This window comes from Cupressus sempervirens, chromosome 1, assembly GCF_028749045.1.
Source record: "Cupressus sempervirens isolate cs-2001-9-10 chromosome 1, ASM2874904v1, whole genome shotgun sequence".
NCBI classification, from domain to species: Eukaryota; Viridiplantae; Streptophyta; class Pinopsida; order Cupressales; family Cupressaceae; genus Cupressus; species Cupressus sempervirens.
The window spans coordinates 588,113,840-588,136,675 of NC_143118.1; positions in this window are offsets into that span (position 1 = coordinate 588,113,840).

Below are 22,836 nucleotides of genomic sequence, written 5' to 3' on the forward strand. Positions count from 1 at the left end.
TCAAGAAATCATAGAACTAAGTTTTTTTTAGTTGGTTTTAGGTATGTTGGAACCTTTTCCAACTCCTCAAAGTGGAATCAAGTGAAAAATGTAAAAAATGCACTTTTTGTGCAAAGTTGCATTATTGAAAGTTGTAAAAGTTGCTCAAATTTGCAACTTAGTGGGAAAAGGGTTATAACTATTAAAATATTGTTTCTAATCATTAAAATATGCATACAAGATATATATACCTCATTTTTGAGGTTTGGAGGGCATTAATATATAGATTGGAAGAAGTTGCAAAGAAAGAAATTTAGTTTTCAAGTCATTTTTAATGTTGTTTGCATGCTGCATGAAATGTATAGACTTTCATACTAGATGTGATGGATTTTTGAGATAAATATTTGAATCAAATTTCTTTTTCTTCTGGTCTCATCATTCTACAAGTTTTCTAACTCAAGTTATTGCATTTTTAGTGAAACTAGGTTTTTAGGACAACATTTTGGTGCACATAGCAAAAATGGGCCTCTAACTGCAATTTCCTTGGTTTAAATTTCATGCCCACTTGGAAAATGGTAGTTAGTAGGGTCCTTTTTATGATTCTAGGGTTTCAAGACTAGAGGATTTGTTTTGTGATTTTTCCAATCAAGCCCTAGGTCAAGTACCATGAAGAATTTGACCTCTTCTAGCATGTTGATTTGTGAATGGCAGGAGTTTTGGAATTGGTGAAGCACTGAGCATTTGGAAATAAGTTATTTTAGTATTTTCAAACCTTCCTAAGCATTGAGTTCATTTCCATGACCTCATTTCCAACAAGTTTCTTTGTAAACTAGTCATCTGCTTGACTGGGACATATTTGGGAACTGACAATCTCCATTTAAGTTGAAGTCTCCATTTAAAGGTGGCAATGAGCTTTTTGTTGTCCTATTAAGATCATTAATATATTTTGATGAGAACTTTGAGGGATCATTCCCAAATTGAGTATCCTCGCTTCCCAAGTCCTATAAATGCAAAGTTATAATGTTGCTCAAAAAGTTGCTTGAGAAACTTTTGCAATTTTTGCAAAACAGTTGTAAATAGAATTTTGGGAAGTTTTAACTATCCATCCTTGGTTAAATGAGCATGGGGAAAATTTTTTTGAAGGCTAGAAGGCTTCCAATCAGACTTGCATTTTTAAGCAACTTTTACAACTTTTGCAATTTTTCACAAAAAGTGCAACTAATGCAAAGTTAACTAGATTTCACTTCTAGGACTTGGAAAAGGTTCCAAAACTATTAAAAAAAAACTAAAAACACCTAATCCTAGGCTATCTTGACAAAAAACTCAAAAAGACTCAATTTGGCTTAATTATCAACTTTTTCTTATATCTTACACAAAGTGGCCTATGGATACATATCTTTCTCATATCTCTCTCATCGTCCATCATGGGATCAAACTATCTATTCAGTTAGCTCCAGGTGGTCAGGTAAACCCTGGCCCCAAGCTCATCCCATCCTTTTGAGTGCTCGAACATTCTCAGGCACGTCGAACTGAAATGTCCCTAAGGGTCACTAATTTTCATAGGGAAGCAATCTTTGATAGGGCATATCTTAGAGCTCATGCAAGGTATGAATGTGATTCTAGGTGTTATAGGATTGTGCTGCAGAGACCTACAATAACCTCTCTCACTTTTTGGAGATCTTACTCTATTTTATTTTGCGATGCCATCTTAGGTGATGCTAAAATTCATAGTGTTGGCAAGTATAAAGTTTCCAACTACCAAATCTCCCTCACTATTCATCATGGGATCAAACTATCTATTCTATTAGCTCTAGGTGGCTAGGTAAACCCTATCCCCAAGCTCGTGTCATCCCATTGAGCACTTGAACATTCTCGGGCATGCCAAACCAAAATGTCCCTAAGGGTCACTAAATGTCATAGGGCAATGATCTTTGATGGGGCATATCTTAGAGCTTGTGCAAGGTATGGATGTGATTCTAGGTGCTATAAGACCATTTTATGGAGACCTATAATAACCTCTCTCACTTTTTGGAGATCTTACTCTATTTTGATTTTGCGACACCATCTTGGGTGATGTTGAAACTTGTAGTGTTGGCCAGTACAAAGTTGCCAACTGCCAAATCTCTCTCACCATTCATCATGGGTTCAAACTATCTATTATATTAGCTCCAAGTGGCCAAGTAAACCCTAGCCCCAAGCTCATCCTATCCCATTGAGTGCTCGAACATTCTCAAGCACGTCGAACTAAAATGTCCTGAAGGGTCACTAAATGCCATAGAGTAGAAATCTTTGATGGGGCATATCTCAAAGCTAGTGTGAGGTATGGATGCAATTCTAGGTCCTATAGGACTATGTTGTGGAGACCTACAATAGCCTCTCTCACTTTTTGGAGATCTTACTCCATTTTAATTTTGTGACGCCATCTTGAGTGATGTTGAAACTCGTAGTGTTGGCTAGTACAAAGTTGCCAACTACCAAATCTCCCTCATCATTCATCATGGGATCAAACTATTTATTTTGTTAACTCTAGGTGGCTAGGTAAACCCTAGCCCCAAGCTCATCTAGTCATGTTGAGTGCTCAAACGTTCTCGAGCACACCGAACTGAAATGTCCCTAAGGGTTAGTAGATGACATAAGGTAGTGATCTTTGATGGGGCATATCTTAGAGCTTGTGTGAGGTATAGATGTGATTCTAGGTCCTATAGGACCATGTTATGGAGACCTAAATAACCTCTCTCACTTTTTGGAGATCTTACTCTATTTTGATTTTGTGACACCATCTTGGGTGATGCTGAAACTCATAGTGTTGGCCAGTACAAAGTTGCCAACTACCAAATCTCCCTCACCATTTTTCATGGGATCAAACTATCTATTTTTTTAGTGGCTAGATAAACTCTAGCCCCAAGCTCATCCTGTCCCATTGAGTTCTCAAATGTTCTCAGGCATGCACAATCAAAACATCCCTAAGGGTCATTAAATGCCATAGGGCAGTGATCTTTGATGGGGCATATCTCAGAGCTCATGCAAGGTATGGGTGTGATTCTAGGTGCTATAGGACCATTTTGCAAAGATCTAAAATAACCTCTCTCACTTTTTGGTATCTTACTCCATTTTGATTTTGTGACCCCATCTTGGGTGATACTAAAACTCATAGTGTTGGTCAGTACAAAGTTGCCAACTACCAAATCTTGCTCACCACTTGTTGTGGGATAAAACTATCTATTTTGTTAGCTCTAGGTGGCTAGGTAAACCCTAGCAAAAAGCTCTTCCTATCCCATTGAGCTTTCGAGCATTCTCAGACACACCAAATTGAAACATCCCTAAGGGTTAGTAAATGCCATATGGAAACAATCTTTGACAGGGCATATCTCAGAGCTCGTGCAAGGTATGAATGTTATTTTAGGTGCTATTGGACTATGTTGGAGAGACCTACAATGAAATCTCTAGCTTCTTGGAGATCTTACTTCATTTTGATTTTGCGATGCCATCTCGAGTGATGCTAAAACTTATAGTGTTGGCCAGTACAAAGTTGCCAACTGCCAAATATCCCTCATTGTTTGTCATGGGATTGAACTATCTATTCCATTAGCTCTAGGTGGCCAAGTAAGCCTTAGACCCAAGCTCATCCTATCCTGTTGAGCACTCAATCATTCTCAGGCATGACGAACCAAAACATTCCTAAGGGTCGCTAAATGCCATAGGGTAGTGATCTTTGATGGGGCATATCTCAGAGCTAATGGAAGGTGTGGGTGGGATTCTAGGTCCTATAGGACTATATTATGGAGAGCTACAATAACCTCTCTCACTTTTTGGAGATCTTACTCCATTTTGATTTTGCGATGTCATCTCAGGTTATGCTGAAACTCATAGTGTTGGCCAGTACAATGTTTTCAATTGCCAAATCTCCCTCACCATTCATCGTGGGATCAAAATATCTATTTCATTAGCTTTGGGTGGCCATGTAAACCCTAGCCCCAAACTCATCTAGTCACATTGAGTGTTCAAACATTCTAGGGCACACCAAACCAAATCATCCCTAAGGGTTAGTAAATGCCATAGGGTAGCAGTCTTTAATGGGGCATATCTCAGAGCTCGTGCAAGGTATGGATGCAATTATAGGTCCTATAGGACCATTTTGCAAAGACTTATCATAACCTCTCACTCTTTTTGGAGATCCTACTCCATTTTAATTTTATGACGCCATCTCGGGTGATGTTGAAACTTGTAATGTTGACTAGTACAAAGTTGCCAACTACCAAATCTCTATTACCATTCATTGTGGGATCAAACTATCTATTTTGTTAGCTCTAGGTGGCCAATTAAACCCTAGCACCAAGCTTGTCCCGTCTCATTAAGTGTTTGAATGTTTTCAGGCATGCCGAATTGAAATGTCCCTAAGGGTCACTAAATGCCATAGGGCAGCAATCTTTGACAGGGCATATCTCTGAGCTCGTATGAGGTATGGATGCGATTTTAGGTGCTATAGGAATGTGTTGTGGAGATCTACAATAAGATCTCTTTATTTTTGGAGATCTTACTCTATTTTGATTTTGTGACACCACCTCAGGTGATGTTGAAACTCATAGTGTTGGCCAGTACAAAGTTGCCAACTACAAAATCTTCGTCACCATTTGTCATGGGATAAAGCTATCTATTATGTTATCTCTAAGTGGCCAAGTAAACCCTAGCACCAATCTCATCCTATCTCATTGAGCACTCAAACATTCTTGAGCACACTGAACCAAAACATCCCTAAGGGTCACTAAATGTCATAAGGCAGCAATTTTTGACAAAGCATATCTCAGAGCTCGTGCAAGGTATGGATGCGATTCTAAGTGTTATAGGACCATGTTGTAGATACCTAAAATAGCCTCTCTCTCTATTTGGTGATCTTAATCTTTTTATTTTGTGATGCCATCTCTGGTGATGTTAAAACTTGTAGTGTTGGGTCAGTTCAAAGTTGCCAACTGCCAAATCTCTCTCACCTTTCATCGTGGGATCAAACTGTCTATTATGTTAGCTCTAGGTGGCTAGATAAACACTAGGCCCAAGCTCATCCCATCCTATTGAGTGCTCAAATATTCTCAAGCACACCAAACTAAATCATGCCTAAGAGTCACTAAATGCCATAGGGCAGGGATCTTTGACTGTGGCAACTAGATATGTCATCTCATCCAATGATGGAGAGTCATGATAGAAGGTAAAGGCATGATCATACACATCATTTGGACATGTTATTTTTTTATGGTAATAAGGTAATCCTTTTTTGTAAGGTCAAGGAACTTGAGGTCACCTATAAACCCAAATTGCCTAGGTCCTAATGATTTTCCTTTTTTTGTTGTTTTTGTTAATAAGTTGACTCAATAAGTGTTTTGAGAGTCATTACACATTATATAGCTGCATGTTATCACTAAATGGAGTTAGTGGAAGATTTTAATGATCTTCTTGGTTGTCTTAATAGTCATTTAATGGGTTTGAAACATAACCACTTCCCTTTGTGAAGAGTTGTCTGAAAATCAACAAATTACATGTTGTTGCAAAGAAAATATAGTCATAAGATGTTGGAAGATTGTTTTCACTCATAGGATGTTGAAGAATTTCTTGGAAGGTGGTGCAAGAGAACAATTTCAAGGTTCCCACCATATAATTTTTGGTGTGATGAACTTCTTTGAAGAAGTATTTGAATATAATAAAGGCATTTAGCTCATGCTTGTGTGTCCAAGCTAGGATAGGTCTTAAAGTTTCCTCTTTGGTCTCTGTTGACAATGGTTCCTTGAATTTGGGTTGGTATCCTTCTTAGATATTTGTTGGTGCAAGGTTGATTGAAGAGTTTTTATTTCATTTTAGGTATGGGTGTGCATTAAAAGAACCTTTCAAGTTGGACTACTAGTTTAGAAGGCTAAAGTGCATGAATAATACAATGTTATGTAAATCTGCCACCTTATGGAAGGGATGTTATTATGAGTTTGGGGATTCTTAGGTGAAGTAAGATAGTTTAATTTTCACTCCCAAGGATTTTTTGGGAAGGCATAGCATGGTCTTGAAATGTAAGTGAAAACAAGACTACCCGAGCAATAAAAATTTCCCCAAAATTACTTCCAATTTGTAAAAGTTATTGAGCAACTTTTTCCAATTGTTGCTAAAAGAGCTGCATTGTAAAGAATCTTTGAAAAAGCCTTAAAACATATCTATAACCTTAGGAGAAATCTATTTATTCTTGGAGGAATCCTAATCAAGGCTTGGCAACTCATTTTTGGTACGAATCCTTACTATTAGAATGTATGCAACAGACGGTGATTGTTTTAGCACAGATTTTATTGGTTTTAATATTGTTTGGAGGCAAATCACATGGCTATTATCATTTTTTTGCATGTTGTAGTTTTATTATTGTTTTTTTTTTTCATTTTCCATGCATTAGTTATAGTTTGTGACCAAGTTTTGAAAGGTTTTATAAATTTCTTCAAAGATATCTATCTGTTAGGTTAGTTTTGGAGTTGTATATCATGAAAGGGTTGTAAGTCTTGTCTCCACTATGGAAATTCCATGGTATTCTATATTTCAAGGCTAAAGACCCTAATGTATTATATTATTCAAGAAAGGGCCTTGAAAGTGAGTGCAAATAATTCTTTGCCCAAGCCCTAGGTGAGCTAGGCAATGCCCGACTAGGGACTGTCAGCAAAGAAAGAGCTCTCGAGAGCAAAGCTTGAAGAATGAAGAATTTCCATTCTTAGAGATTGAAGAGTGGTATGAGGAGGTTCTAACTTGTGGAGGAGGAGTCTTGATGAAGTGTGGAAGGTGTATTAAAAGTGGGGATAGCAAGCACCCAAGAAAACCCTACCAAACCCTCAATTTTTCTATTTTTGTTGTACAACCTATAGGCACCCTAAGACCCTAAAAATCCTTGAGCATGGATCCTATGTATAAATTTTTCTTAAGGCCAGAGGTGTTGAAACTCTAAGGCAAAGGAGCTATCGGCCCTAGAAATCCGAGTGGAGGCCTAATTAGGGGCTCCCCATATAGCTCTTTTGTGAAGAAATCTTGAAATTGGGTAAAAACCCATTGTTGTTATCCAAGCATAGTAAGAGTGTTCCAATAACACCTTAGGACATCATGGAAACCTTGGTTGGACTAGGGAGTGAGGTGGTAACCTAGTAGACCTATAAAACCTTTGGAGGGATAGTGTTCCTAGAAGAGTAAGGGAGTGATGCTGCAGGTTTGGATCAGTTAACCTGGTGAGGAGGTTGGGCAAGGTCAGGGGATGTTCTAAGTAGCAAGAGATCCTATAGACCACATAGGTGTAGAGAAAACACCAAGATCCACATATAATATACAAGGTTGCATAGGGACAGGGCTGCTTGGGGTACTTAGGGTACGGGTATGGGTATGGGTATAACTATTTTTTATAATAGGGGAGGGGGGTACTTGGGTATGTAAAACTTTTTTTTTATTATACTTTTATATTTATAGAAAACCTAAATTTAAGAGTCATGACAGTGATTTTTCAAATCAAGAACAGTGATAAAGTTTGCAAATGTAATGTGTTGTTTTTAGTTTCATATTTGTTATATGTTTGTAATAATAATTTGTGAGAAATGTTTAGATGCATAACATAGAAGGTAGACTTTAAACATGAACAAGAAGATCATAAATCATATGACAATGACATATTGCAAATGATAAATTTCTATCTTTAACACTGATAAAGTTTATTGTTGATCAATATTGTATCAAAGTTTCAAACTGATTAGTTATTGAATTAAGCTTGATAAACAAATAACAGAGAAGGAGAAATTTAAACATGAACAAGATCATAAATCATATGACGATGACATATTGGAAATGATAGACTTATGCTTGAATAGTGATAAAGTTTATTGTTAATCAATATTCTATCAAAGTTTTGAAATAATTATGTATTGAATTAAGCTTGATAAATAACGAGTTGATACACAAACAAAAACCATAAAAAAAAAATAAATCAAAAATCTCAATCAAGGTCCTTAGCTATGATGCTCTCCACCGAGTACCCAGTGCTTGGGATATGTGTACCTAGTACTTGGGTAAGTGGGTACAAGTACCTATGCAACCTCATAATATATTATGATAACCAATAATGTCATACATGAATGAACATATAACATATTATGATAACCAATAATGTCATACGTGAATGAACATATAATATATTATGATAACCAATAATGTCATACATGAATGAAAATATAATATATTATGATAACCAATAATGTCATACATGAAAAAACATATAATATAAAATGATAACCAATAATGCCATACATTAACAAACACATAATATATTATGATAACCAATTGTGTCTCATATGAACAAACTTATCATATATTAACCGATAATGTCATACATCAAATATAAAATGTCATATATACATCAAATTTATATTGATGCAGGAGCATCCAGAGGTATAAGGGCAATCCCGTGTCACCCAAAAAAAATGTACTTAGACTTATTTTCTATTTCATGTCTTTACATTTTTGGATACCCATTTGGGTCAAATAAAGGTTCCAACTCTCACAGTTCAACTATCAGTGTGCTAGAAAATCCTGAAAAAATAGGAGCATGCATTTTGGCCATCATTTTGGTGACCTAGAAGGTGTGAATTGGCTAGATGAATGCAATCGTTATTTAGAGCATTCTAGAAAAAGAATTAGGTCAAAAGGCCCCACGGTTTGAAAGTTATTACAGTTTTTTGGGTTTTGGAGACCTCCTAAGAATGCTTCAAAGTCAAGTTAGGGGCATTAAATGACCTTGAAAAGGGTCAAAAAATCGGGGACGAGCAAAGCTGTCCATAGGGCTATAGAGCACTTCAAGAGCTTTCCAAAAATGTAAACGGGTCATGTTCCCATCATATATCGAATATGTCCACTGACATAAAATCCAACATATATGTCCACTAATGCCTATACATGTGTGTCTATAAACTATATCTTCTCCTTCCCACAAGGGGAAGGAAACAAATATCTAGAGGTCTTTAGTCATCATGTGGAAGGAGATGATGGGGATGATGGGGTCTTCCTCACACACTTGCTCATCCTCTTGTTTAGGCTCTTCTCTAACTCGAGCTGATACAAAAAAAAGTAGATATAAATCAATAATTATTATACATTGAAATCAAATATATGTAGACACTAGATTTATTATTTTCTTACCGCCATCAAAGAGTCGCTCTACAAATCCACCTCAAAGGCTTGTGGACGATTAGGTGTAACAAGACCCTACAATAATTCAATCAATATAATCACTTATAAATAACATTAGAAATTTTGATACAAACTATTATAAACAACAAATAAAATCAAGAAAATTCTTTCATACCTTAGTCAATGTCTCTGAACTAGCCATAGCTGTAGCCACTTCACGATCGATGGATTGTCAAAGATGAGGAGGAGTCTCAGATGTCAAGAGTTGCATGTCATACAATACATGTTACATGAAACAAATATAATCAAATGAATTAAATTAACATGAAACAAATGTACCTCTACAAAGCTCGTGTCATGCCTAGGCTCAAAGTCCCTAGTGAATGTCGATGGTCTAGTAGAGAACTAATGCACATGCATAATTTTTTTGTCAATCCTTCATATCATTACTTAATAAATATATGTATTAATTTAAATGATTAAATTGATACATACCTCTAGACTCATCGATGGGACAAAAAATGGGGTTGGAGTATCTCTACTAGGGCTACCAACACTCTAACCCTAAATTTTGAACAATATCAATAAATGCTAATTAATTAGTCATTCACTATACATATGAAATGTGATCAATTAGTTTATTATAATTTTAATTTACCTATGTGTCAATGCCAAATGTCTCATTTAGGAATTGATTAGTGACTAGCCCATCATCCATACTATCTCCAACATGACTACCAAATGTGCATAAGGATCCACATGATGTGCACATGTGACCATGATGCACAGAAGGCTCCTCCTCAACTAATGGACTTGTGCAATGAATGAGGGTCTGCATCAAAGTATTGATAGTCCCTAGAGTGCTAGCCTCTACATGTTCCTTCACAATTGAAGGAATAATCACATGCTCACCTTGTGGCTTGACAATAGGTGCCCTAACTATGTTAGGGTCACAACATGCCCCTAACCTCTCAAATGATGACCCCCCACCTCTACCATGAGATTATAATATATCAAAATAATTGGGGATCTCCCCAAGGAAAAATTCACAATACAATTTTCTTAAGAAATATATTGGGACCTCGTGATTATTTTAGGGAGGGGCATCAAAGACAATATACCATCTATCCCAAAAATTATTTCTAATACCATTGTGTATGAACCAATGGATAGGGAACCATTTAGTTGTCTCTCTAACATTATTTTGTTCACCAGGCTTTTCTAAACAATGCACAAATGCTACCTTTTAGTATAGCTTTTTATTTACATCTTGATGTGATAATTTGTTTGCATAATATCTTTTTTATTCCTCCCTCTTAACATGCCAAATATCAAACTGACCACTAATAGAAGATACATGGATCATAATAGGCTCGAGGGAGGATGCCAATTGTGCTCTCATTGGATTGGTTTGTCCAGAAGCTTTCAACCTACCAATGAGTTCTTGTAATTCATTTTTACCTCTTTCTATTTCATTTAGTATGTTGTCTTGTGTGCTAGGAGGAGGTCTTCCAATCAGTGTAGGTTGTGGAATTTCTTGTTCTTGTTGTGGAGGGTTTTGATTCTCATCTTGTGGAGGATTTTTGTTTGGATCTTGTTCAGAGTTTTGGTTTTGATCTAGTTGGAGATTTTCTAGTTCATTATTCACATTTCTTGATAAGAAACCAATTGCAATATAAATAAATAAATAAATTTAAAGAAAATTTGAAAAAACCTACAAAAAAATGCAAAAACATATAAAACAAGGGTAGAAAACATATGGCATGATATTGATCTCGAACTTTGGCGATGAGGAAGCATTTTGAGGAGGTGGGTGGCAAAAATATTCAATTCCTTCAACTTGTGTACACATTGTGGCTATGAAATCCTTGCAAAATGGAGTGAAAATGAAATGGGCTGTGGGTTTGCAGCCCATTTATATTAAAAAAATTGTTTTAGAAAGTGCACACACACTTTTTAAAACTAGAAAAAAAAGGTGTCATATTTTTGGTACCACAACTTGGTGCACTTACCCTAAAGCAATGACATCTCTCAGTAAAAATGCACATTAAAAGATGTGTGAGGTGACATGTTCAAAGATGTGCCATCCATGGACATTGTATTCATGAAGGTTGCTGCTTGGTTTTGTACAATTAAAGTAGAGTTTTTTTATGGTATTTTTTAAAAATCTAGATCTTCTCATTTATTTTCTTGAAGCATTATATTGGACATTGCATGATTGGTCTAACGAGGATTGTGTAAAGATTGTGAAGCAACATAGAAAGGTGATTCCAGAGAGAGGGAAGGTGATAATTGTGGATGTGGTTCTGAATGCTTGAGAGAAGATAGTGATGGATCCCACTTTTGGTCTTGTGTTTGATTTTCTCATGCTTTCACTCAGCTTAGGGGGGAAAGAGAGAAGTGAGGAGTGGAAGAATTTGTTGGTGGAAGTAGGATTTCCAAGGTTCAATGTCATTGTTGTGCCAACATTGCAGTGTGTAATTGAAGCTTTTCCTTATTAGTCACTCTGTTAAATGCATTTGTTGAGGTTAATGTTCTAGTAGTAGTCAATAATAATTGTTTCACATGTGGCAAGTCTTATTGAGTGGTTGGCAGCACAAGTTTAGTTTAGGATTGAGTCAAAGAGTCTTAGTTTGAATCAAGTTCTTCTTGTAGATGTGTTAAGTTAGGTGTCCATAAGTTTTAGTTAGTGTCAAGTTTATGTGTGTTGTCAATTTAATTAATAGTCATTTATGAATATTGTTGAGTCAAGCTATTGTATAAATTGACATCTATTATTCATTAAAAATAAGCTGGAAGTTCTTTCTTTCTCCTCTTTGTTTCAATTGTTCTATTTTTCCAATAGCATTCTAATTTTAAATAGACCCATCAAATTTAAAGATATTTTTGTGGTCAATAATTATTTTTTTAAGTTTCTATTATTTTAACAAATTTTACAATTTTGAATAATACAATTTATTGACAATTCTATTGGTTTTGAAGAAATAAAGCAATGACATCTCTCAGTAAAAATAGATATTAAAAGGTATAGATGCTAGCCTATAGCCACATTTATGAGAATAAAAATAGACATTAAAAGGTATAGATGTAAGCATATGGAAACATTAAATTGATATTATGTGAGCATGAAATGGATATTAATGGGTGCCTTTGGTATTTTTGTCTCTGGAATTTACTCTACTTAGATAGAACCACCATTTCTCACAACTATGATCAAGTTAGGATACACAAAATAAATTCAACAAAGATGCAAAAAAAAAAAAATTTGTACTTGAAAGTTTAATGCAACAAATTTTGTTTTGATTTAGGAAAAAAACAAGTTTGTGTTAAGCCCTTGAGTCTACTAGATGAAAGGCTACTTAATTGAAAATGTCTTTCTTACTGAATTTAGCTAAATAGTTTTATTAGTTCTAAATTAACTATTTATTAATGTTCTTATGTGTAGATTGCATACCTTATCTCTTGAGTCATTCACATTTTAAATATAGAGTGCTCATTTGTCTAAACTCATTTGCATTAACGCCTTTTTTCTCGATAATGAAAAATTGGTATAGAGGCTTTCTTTGTCTTATCTCTAGGTATGTTGAATTTTTGATAGGATGCGAGAAGTTTTTTATAGCATAAATTGAATAGTTCTCAATCTCACCCTAGATCTGGTTCAAGATTTATGAATAAGGTTTTTCATTTCTCTATTTAATCATTTACTCAAGCATTTGTAATGAACTTAAACCCTCATCCCCTCTTGGTAGATAATGGACTAGCTGAGATTTTAAATATGTTGTTATTAAATAAATTTTTCAGCATAACAAGTTTAGGTATTTTCTTGTTGTTTGAGATCTATAAATACTTTGACTCTTTGCAACTCTAGCTTCTATTGTCCTACATTTTTTCTTAGAATTTATTGATACCCATTATCTACATCATTTAAGTTTAGTGTACCTAGAAGAGTGACTGACTATTTTGAGGCTCTTGCAGAATCATTCCAAAAATATCCATCATTCTTTAAAGATTTATTAAAGTACCACATATCTCCAATTGAGAGAATATTAAAGGGTGGCTAGGAAAATAGTGTTGCCCTATTTACCATAAGGAAGAAACGACAATGAATTGGCATTAGTTGAAGCAAAGGCAAGGGTAAAAGTCTTAAAGCTCAAGAAAAAAATGAAATAGTTAGGAAGGGATGTCATGGTTGATAAGATAATGAAGTATATAGAAATTTTTCTTTGTCACCTAAAGAGACCTTTCGTTGTGGAAAAGCCTCGAGATATTTGTTGAGATAATGGGTGTTGCACACATTGCATAATATTGTTATTTTATTATTTTATTTTTATTATGTAATGTTGTACCTAGATGGATGTGCAACATGTAAAGATTCCCATGGAATATTCTTGATGAGTTGTATTGTAACATTGTGATAATATTTCATGTAATTATTTAATATTGGGGAAAAGAATTAAATGTCCAATATTAAATGTGGGGTTAGTTGTTGTAGAGAAAGAAAGAGAGAGTGACAAGGAGAAGACAAAAGGCAAGAGTCGAGCAGGACAAGGCTTGACAGGTTAGCCAAGGGAGCATTTGTGAAGGTTGAAAGCATGGCATGGGATGTGTGAATTCATGCTTGTTCACATAGTTTGCTCGGTTGTGTCTATGGCCATGAAGACTTCCATGGTTGTATGGCAATGGTATTTTTGCTGAATAATACATGATGATGGATGCTTTTGGAGGCTGGGTTTTTTCCCTCAATGAGGGTTTCCCAGAGTATATCTTGTGTCACAATTTTGTGGGTATGTTGTCTATTCTCTTGCATATGGATTTTAATTCCGTGTTTATTTCAGATCTATTATGGGTTATGTGGAAACGGTTATATTCTTTATTGCCAAGTTTCCTTACAAGTGGTATTAGAGCTATGGTTTTATTATTGTAACCCTAGATTGAATCCATGGGAATGCATGAGAAGATAAAAGAAAGGGCAAGATATATGAATGATTTATTGCAGATCTGAGGGCTTTGGATTTGCTGTTATGATGGGATGTTAAAATATTTGGCCATGTGAAATTGTTGGACAAAAAGATTTTTTTGAATGTTTCATTTAAATGAGGGTTTTGGGGGGTAGCATGCAGAAATGACCTCCTGAGTAAAAATAGACCTCACCATTGGATCTGGGTCGACATTTCCATAAAATTTGATATATAATATGCCCTAGTTTGGCCATGTTCAGAGGAAATGAAAGAGTTTTTTAGTTTGAGCCCATGATGGCCGTCAAATTTAATCCCGTCGGAATTTTCATCACTGAAAAAATTAAAATATGAAAAATCGTACTGAAAATGGTAAAAAGACTGTCTTAGTAAAACGGCCATAACTTTCTCTTAGAATATCGGATTTTAGAGTTCTTATAGGCGTTGGAAAGCTAATTCAAAGCACTACAAGATGGTGTAGGTTGGGTTGTCTAATTTTGATATTTTGTCAAGTTTTGAGAGCCCTAAATTTAGATGTTATTTATTTTGAGCACAGATTGGGGCATAACTTGGGCATACGGTGTTGGATTTTGGACTTCAAGTAGTCAACGAAAAGCTCTTGGAGAGCTCTACACAATGGTTCAGATTTGGTGTAGGTTTGGCATGATTTATTTATTGATATATTGATTTGAACAGTTTATAGGTATATTTTAACTGTGGTAACTTGTGAGTTTATGGCATTAGAGATTTAAGTTTTGATGTCATTGTATACTCAGTTCATATTGGTCTCATGATGATATGGTTATCAGTGTTTGGTTTGGATATGCATGATGACTTGTTGGGTCTACAAGTTGTGCAGTGTTGTAAGCGGTCTATACTTACAGGTTGTATTTATAGCTTGGTTATGGGTTTTCTTTGCCCATTGATCTTTCATTATTGATGCATATTCAGATTGGTGGCTTGGATTTGGGTTGTCTATGCCCTGAGTCACATAATTTGTTGATTTTATTTTTCATGTAGAAGGGATGCGATGTTGTTACTAGGTACAATCATGGTGGAGGATTGTGGTTGACTATTCTATGCTGACAAGTTGGACATATTGAGAGCCAGATGCTCGGTTCATCGATGTGATCATGGTGTCATAGATTTTGGCATGACATGATTGGTTATACAGGTACATCCTTGATGTTCATTAGCTTGGATTTTCTGATTTGGTTATGGTGGTATATCTTCTTGGTTGAGGATCATGGTTATTTGGTTTCTTTTAAGGAGCTCATGATGTACACTTTGAGTTCTTTGATGGTTTGATGCCTTGGTTGATTCTCATGGTTAGAGGATGGTTTTTCATCATGATGTCATAGATAGCTTGGATACACAGTTTAGTGGGAGCTTGTGATAGTGATGGGGTGACAGTGCAGGATTAGTTCCTGGTTTGGTTTATATCTTTTTGGTTTGGAGAGGATGGATTTTATGATGCCATAGGTGACTTGGTACCACGGTTGAGTGGGAGTTGTTGGTATTGATATATTTATTGAGTGTTTACAGATGTTGGAGGTTTGTCTTAGATCCTGTTGTTGCAGAAGCATCTTTGACATTTGCATGGTGCACTTGTTATCTTCATGGTGTTTGAAGATGGTTAGATCTTGAGGACTCATGGAGTTCTTGGTTATCTTCATGGTGTGTGGAGATGGTTGCATCTTGAGGACTCACAGGGTTCTTGGTAAAGGTGTGGTTTATGCTTTTATTTGGCATGTTATCCTTGGTATGAGGATGGTTTCATTATTATATCATGGTATACTCTTGATATGCGTTTAGAGTTGTGACATGTTATGGTATGTTCATATGGAGCATGTTATCTCTTTAGTTGAGATGGTAAGATCATGTTGTCATGTTTATGTTCCTGAGGCCATGGTTGGAACTTTGACATTGATCTTGGTTTAGTTTCTTGGTATTGAGTACACTGATCATAAGGAGATACTTCATTATATTGCTATGTTGCATTTGGAGTTGGCATGGATCGATTGGTTACAAGTGCTCATGGATACTTAGAGATGATGGTGACACTGATTTCTCTTGAATTAGAGAAGTATTTGTTGGGACGGTTGATGGTTTCAGTAGGAAGTCCGAGGGGCAGTCACCTGATATGGACTTGAGAGGAGATTGTTCTTAGATGAGTCTTGGTTGGAGACTTGGGTATCTTGATGAGCATTCTCATTCCCCACTCTTGGTCTACTTGGCAATTTGCTACTTGAGAGGTGTAGCCCATTTTTTTTTCTTCTCTCAGTTGCATTATATTTATGCTTGTCTTTCCTGGATATGGATCTTGAGCTATGGTACATGAGTTAGTTCTGGAGGGTTCATTTGAGAGATGTTTAAGCATTGGTTATCTCCATGTGCATATGTTGTTATGCTGGTTGAGTTTGGGAGATGGTTTTATATTGGGCATATTCCTTGGATTAGGAATGGTTATTCCTTGGTTTAGGAATGGTTTATTGAGTTTGATCTTCTTGTGAGAGGCTTACACCCATGATTAGTTATATGGTATGGTTTGGGTTTTGTTGAGGCTTCTTGTTGGGGTTTTATGGAGGAGATCATACTTGCACAGTTTACATCTAGAGGTGTGTGTAGAAGGACATGATACAGGTTATGATTTGCATGGTTTCTCTAGTCTTGGTTATTTTCTTGGATGTTCAGTTTTTCTTACATTGGATTTGAGATTGGTTGGAGATTGTGATCACTGGTTTGTGCTCATGTATGTCATGTGAGAGATGACATGGTTATTTCTTTATCTCTTTCCTTTGTTGGTTGTGGAGAATTTGAGAGACTATTGGAGACTTGTTATGAGAGTTATTCTTGCAGGATATTGGATTATGTATTATGGATGTCCTTGATACTACATGGATTCACTTCTTTGAGATGTGTTGAGTGGATTGGTTATAGATTTGACATTATCTTTTGTAGTGGGAGCTTCTTGGTATATATGTGGCAGGTATTGCTCTTGAGGCTTGTGATTGTAGGTTATAGATTGGATATGTCGGTGATATGAGCTTCACTTGTTATACCTTTGAGGTATGGATAGTTGGATGGGTTTGGCACTTTTCTGTGGGTGCTATTTCAGCTATGGATATTTTGACTACAGATACATGTGATTACCTTTGGACCAAGTTTTTGTGCTTGGAATTTCAGTTGGTATAGGATTTTATGATCTTCTAATGTGACAGGCTGGGTGGTTTTCTCTTTGGATGGCTTCTATGTATGTCCAGTGGGAGTGGCATAATAGGAGGTAAGATCATTCATGTTCGAGATGTTGGATACTTTGATTTTGTTGCGAGTACCAGGATGGAGCACTTGGTGTATTTTGATCCATGATGGTGGATGTGCTGGGAGGGATTGTTCCCTTGTTCATTTATGTGGCTACGGATTGACCCTATGCAATGTATACAATAAGTGGGAGATTGTTGAGATAATGGATGTTGCACACATTGCATAATATTGTTATTTTATTATTTTATTTTTATTATGTAATTTGTACCTAGATGGATGTGCAACATATAAAGATTCCCATAGAATATTCTTGATGAGTTGTATTGTAACATTGTGATAATATTTCATGTAATTATTTAATATTGGGGAAAAGAATTAAATGCCCAATATTAAATGTGGGGTTAGTTGTTGTAGAGAAAGAGAGAGAGAGTGACAAGGAGAAGACAAAAGGCAAGAGTCGAGCAGGACAAGGCTTGACAGGTTAGCCAAGGCAGCATTTGTGAAGGTTGAAAGCATGGCATGGGATGTGTGGATTCATGCTTGTTCACATAGTTTGCTCGATTGTGGCTATGGCCATGAAGGCTTCCATGGTTGTATGACAATGGTATTTTTGCTGAACAATACATGATGATGGATGCTTTTGGAGGATAGGTTTTTTCCCTCAATGAGGGTTTCTCAGGGTATATCTTGTGTCAAAATTTTGTGGGTATGTTGTCTATTCTCTTGCATGTGGATTTTAATTTCGTGTTTATTTCAGATCTATTATAGGTTATGTGGAAACGGTTATATTCTTTATTGCCAAGTTTCCTTACAATATTTGGTTGGAGAAGAAAATAAATTTATTACAACAAGAAAAAATAACATGGCTAGGAGAAAAGACAAGGGGATTAGTACAATGAGGAAATTAGAAAAGGCAAGAGTTAGGGGAATACCACTAGTATAAAGGCCAAAGGTAAGAAAAAATTGCATTGTACCCATTGCGATAAAAATGTAGTTATAGTCGATAGGCATTGGAAATTGCAAGTCAATACCATGTTGGGCTATGTATGGAAAGACATGAATGGGAGGAAAAATAATGAAGATCAAATGTGTAATGTCTACCACTAGTTGACTTTGTTATTGCATTGTTGAATTCTTTTATGCCTATTTTATGATTGGCGATACTTGGTTACTAGATTTGATTAGATGTATTTCATATTTAGTTGATATGTGTTGAGTTATTTATTTCATGTGTTCATGATTATTTTGATGATGATGATAGCATATAGGGATTTCAGTTATCTCATGATGATAGTTAAATGTATGATTTATATGCAGTTCTATGGTTACTTACCCCATGCTTACATGTGTATGGTGTACTTGTCTGTTTTAATTTTTGATTGATGTTCCTAATGTGGTTGAGAGAGGGAGTTGTAGTCACCTACTAGTTGGGATCTACATGATGCACCACTCCCCATCATTACCTTCTTAGTTTACATTATATGTGTATGTATGTGCTCAGATTTAATGCAGATTGTAAGTACTGGGTATCAACTTCCCTGAATTGCTAGGATGAGCATACCCTATTGCATTATCTCAATGGTAAAAGTGGGGAGATAATTCTTGAGTCCAAATCCTAAACCTAGGCCAATTTTTCAAGAAAGTAGGACATGTATTTGAGTTGTTTACCCTTTTGAATTCGTCTAGTGACATGAAGTTGCAATTTTGACCCTATAGTTTGAATATGTTCTTTGTCTTCAGTTGTGTTGTCCTTTTTAGTCTTGTGGGTATATGGTGATTTTTAGTGATAATTAAATCAAATTAAAAGAGTATTTAATGATTTAATTTAATGAAAATGTTATAAGAAAATTTAATATTTAATTATATTTAATTAATTGAGAAATTAATTAATAAAAAAATTAAATTTAAAGATATAGTTTAAAGTTCTAATTTTGGCATAATCATATTTATTTTACTTAATAATAATATATTTAGGAGTTTCATTTTTAAGATAAACTCTAAATACTATTATTATTTAAGTTAATAAATATTTTATCAAAAATGTCCCATGAATTAATTAAAGAGAGAGAAAATTGATTTAATAAAGATATTTTAATTAAATTGCAAAAAGGTTGTATGTGAAAATTAAAATATAATAAAATAATAAATGAAAAAGGGTTTCATGTGATTGCAAAATCGAAGTAGTAATTTAGGAAAAAACTCTTTATTAGGAAATTAGAGTTCATTTTTCAATACCGAGGTTTAGAGGAGTCAATTTCTGAGAAGAAGGTTTTCGAAAGAAAAAGAATTGTTTGTGAGAATCATTCCAAAAATATCCATCATTCTTTAAAGATTTATTAAAGTGCCAAAAATCTCCAATTGAGAGAATTTTAAATGGTGACTAGGAAAACAATGTTGCCATATTTACCATGAATTGGCATTACTTGAAGCAAAGGCAAGGGTAAAAGTTTCCAAGCTTAAGAAAAAAATGAAATAGCTAGGAAGGGACATCATGGTTGATAAGGTCATAAAGTATATAGGAATGTTGTTTGGTCACCTAAAGAGACCTGTCATTGTGGAAAAGCCCCAGGATATTGATAAACTGTGTACTCAGGTCCACTATATTTGGTTGGAGAAGAAAATTAATTTATCCCAACAAGAAAAAATAACATGGTTAAGAGAAGCAACAAGGGGATTAGTACAATGAGGAAATTAGCAAAGGCAAGAGCAATGGAAATACCACTACAACAAAGGCCAAAGGTAAGTAAAATTTGCATTGTACCCATTGCGATAAAAATGTACTTATAGTGGATAGGCATTAGAAATTGCAAGTTAGTACCATGTTGGGATAAGAATGGAAAGACATGAATGGGAGGAAAAACAATGAAGATCAAATGTAGCTCTATAAAGATCAAATCTAGCTCCATGGTAGATGATATGTTGTCTTGTGTCTTTGTCAAGGTGTTTACTTAGTTGGTGTTATAGCTCAAACAATTGAAAGAGCACACTCAAATCTTCCACATCAAAATCCAAGAAAAGGATAAGAAAGTTAATGCTAGCCTCAACTTGTTCTCACAAGAAAACATCATTTCTTTTAGATTGGTCATTGGAATTGGTTTGGAGATGTTACAAATAAAGACTAATATGCTCTAGGATTACACCCAAAATGTAGTGATAACAATGCTCAAGCAATATAAATCTCCTCTTATACATACAGCCTACCCCACTACTGACAAACCTCATAGCATGCAAACTACAACCAATGAATTGAGAAATCATCATACAAGAACAACAATTAACTTTAAAAAATAATAATAATTAATATTCATTAATGTTTGACACTAATTCCTTGGGTAATAAAGGTAGCAACAACATTCATATTTATTATTTTAACCAATTAATGGGTCATGATCCTTGAAAAAGCACAATTAGCTAAAGAAGTAATAATAATATAGCTAATACTCATTACCTTTATTAATAACTATAAAGAAGGAATTATTTTAAATTAAAAGCCATGTCTCTTAGAAAAGAGACCCCTATTTAAAGGGATGCATTACTTCATTTGGATATAGAGGTATAAAAGGAATGGTGTTTTATTTGGAGTGAGGTAAATAGGAAAATTGGAGAGCAAAAAATGAAATAATAAAGTTGGAATTGGAGAAGAATTTAGAAATAAAATTGAATTAGAATAAAGAACATAGATTAGTTGGACATCTAAATCTCAGAAGAATTTGAGATTTTAATAAAGCCCTTATGATGAAGGTTGGTAGGAGGTTGGCCCAAAACTTCACCCCTAGGTGTTGTATTATGAGTGGTAAGTACTTGAACTCCTTCCCTTTTACCAAGGCTTTCTTTATTGATGGGTTGTTGGTGGGGTCAAGGATATGGAGCAATAGCATCAAAATTATGAAACACTTGAGAAGGGGCATAAGATGGAGTATTGGTGATGACAACCAAAATTGACTATGGAAAGATAGATGGATTGGGGAAGTTTTCTTAGTACTAAGGAGATCAATTTGTTCAAGAGCTTCTTCAAGATTCTTCTTCAACTGTTACATATCCATAGGGATCTTATTCAAGATATTAAGCCTCTTCTAAATAACTAGGCTCTGATACCAATTGTTAGAAATAGATAATACTGAGAGGGAGGGTCAATCATTATTTTCAATCTTTTTTCCCACAACTAGATATCATTAATTACTTTAATAAATGCATAGGGAAGTAAACCAATAATGTTGAACAATAAAAACAACCATACATAAAGAGAGCTCATAACACCATATTTTGTTAACTAGGGAAACCCTGGCCAAGTGAAAACCCTAGTGGGGATAAAACCCACAAGATGATTCACTATATATATAAGAATCCAGTTAAGGATATTGACCTTGTTAGGAGTCTATGAAGAATGTATAGTGTCTCAAGTCCCTGTTAGTGATACAAGAGCATCTTGGGTTTCCTTGCAATCCTACACTTTTTCTCATTCTTCCAGTTGTTGTCGAGTTCTTTTGCTACCGAGTCCCTTTACTGCCGAGTTCCTTTGGTTGTCGAGTTCCTTTGCTACCAAGTTCTTTTGTTGCTGGGCTCATTTATGGTCAAGTTCCTTTGCTACAAAGTTCCTTTGGTTTCCGAGTGAATTCCTTTAGATGCTAAGTGAATCCTTTGGTTTGCAAGTGCCTTTGGTTACTGAGTGATTTTCTTTGGTTGCCGAGTGCTAGAGAATGCCAAGTTCATAGCTACTACCAAGTGGTTCCTTTGGATGTCGAGTTTGCATAGATGCCAAGTGCTAGTTTTTGTGAAGTCTTCTTTTGCTGAGTTATCCAGTGTGTGCTGAGTTGTCTATGTTTTTGGTTCTTAGTAGGAGCTGACTTGTGTATTTAATTCTGATTGTAAATTTAATCAAAGGATCTTGTTTAGGGATGAGTGTTGACCATTTTTAGGTTGGCCTTTCTTTTATGTAATGTTCTAGAAACTTTTGGAAGCCATTTTGGCAAGTATTTAAGGAAGTCTTAGGTTAAGTTTTAGGTAGTGAGTTGGTAATATGGAGCTAGAAGCTAGAGGTCAGATTGTGAATTTGAATATTGTAATTTGTAATTGGTCATAACCCAAAAGGCCTTACAACTGGGCATGTATGCTAAATATTTCACGAATTAAGAAAGATATCCTATTCTCTCCCATTGGTTACTCTCCCCTGTGTTTTTTTCCATTTTGTTAACTCTTGTAGGTTGGTTTGGATAGCTGGGTGAGCCTTAGGCCCTAGTTATTCTCATCCCTTGCCCATGTTAGGTGGAATTAGAGTTTGAGGTTTGTCCTTATGAATATTGGATCATGTAGAACCCTAAGTGAATTTGGGTTATAGCATGGAAAATTTGTAGATTTGACTTATAACTTGCAGAGGGTTGCGATCTTGCATGAACCTGATTTGTAAAGATGTTTCATGGTAGAGGAAATAAGGTTGATAATGCCATATTGGATCAATTGAGAC